The sequence below is a fragment of the Apium graveolens genome, chromosome 4 (genome assembly GCF_009905375.1).
Source record: "Apium graveolens cultivar Ventura chromosome 4, ASM990537v1, whole genome shotgun sequence".
NCBI classification, from domain to species: domain Eukaryota; kingdom Viridiplantae; phylum Streptophyta; class Magnoliopsida; order Apiales; family Apiaceae; genus Apium; species Apium graveolens.
In genome coordinates, this window is record NC_133650.1 from 226177084 (window position 1) to 226178335 (window position 1252).

Here is a 1252-nt window from a genome sequence, read left to right on the forward strand (position 1 = left end):
ATGATATTCAGTCTAGCATTATCAGGCCAGCCATCACGGCTAACACCTTTGAAATCAAGTCGAGCACGATTCAGATGATACATAATTCAGTTCAGTTTGGAGGTTCTCCTATAGAAGATCCCAACATGCACATCAGGGATTTCATCAAGATCTGTGACACTTTCAAGTTCAATGGAGTTACTGAAGATGCTATAAAGCTGAGGCTTTTCCTATTCTCTTTGAGGGATAAGGCTAAGTGTTGGTTGCATTCTCTACCACCAGGCTCTATTACTACTTTGGGACTATCTGGCTCAGAAGTTTCTCACTAAATTCTTCCCTATGGCGAAGATTGCTACAATCGGGAATGCTCTTACTCAATTTGTGCAGCAAACGGGAGAATCTTTGTGTGAGGCTTGGGATCGCTACAAGGAGATGCTCAGGAAGTATCCTCATCATGGGATGCTTAACGGGATGATCATTAACTGTTTTTACAATGGGTTGGGTGCAACCTCTAGACCAATGCTTGATGCAGCATCAGGAGGAGCCTTATGGGCTAAAAGCTATGATGAAGCTTATGAATTGATTGAACCGATGGTTGCTAATAAAAACCAGAACCCAACTCAGAGAATGCCTCAAGGAAAAGTAGAAGGAATTCTAGAAGTGGATACAGCTACTGCTATAGCTGCTCAACTTTAAGCTTTGACGATGAAAGTGGATTCTTTGGCTAATTTTGGAGTTAATCAGATCACTAGTGTTTGTGAGCTTTGTGCTGGTGCACATGAGATGGAGCAGTATGCTATTTCTAGTGAATCAGCTCAGTTCGTGAGCAACTTTCAGAGGTCGCAGCAACCAACTCCAGCCACCTATCAGCCCAACAACCGCAATCATCCTAACTTCAACTGGAGCAACACTCAGAAAGCGGTGCAACTGCCTTATCAGCAGTATGCAGCTAAGAAATACAACCCTCTTGGTTTTCAACAGCCGCAATATGCACCAAGACAACAACTCCAACTTCAGCATCTACCATAATCTAATGAAAAATCTGAATTAGAGGAGTTGAGGCTCATGTGCAAGAGCCAAGCGATTTCTATTAATACCTTGGAGAATCAAATTGGGCAAATTGGCAATACCTTGCTGAATCGACAACCTGGTACACTCCCTAGTGACACTAAAGTGCCAGGAAAGAAGGAAGCTAAAGAGCAGGTCAAGGCAATCACGTTGAGGTCTGGGAAGGTTGCAAATTCTGAAAAATCTCTAATTCCAGAAGTTGAAG

General features: G+C 42.9%; 1 non-coding gene across 1 annotated transcript; it reads right to left on the reverse strand.

Moving 5' to 3' along the window:
• Window positions 1-333: 333 nt before the first annotated feature.
• Window positions 334-440, reverse strand: LOC141723153 (small nucleolar RNA R71). Its single transcript, XR_012576142.1, has one exon. It is a non-coding gene; the product is annotated as a small nucleolar RNA R71 (small nucleolar RNA).
• Window positions 441-1252: the final 812 nt, after the last annotated feature.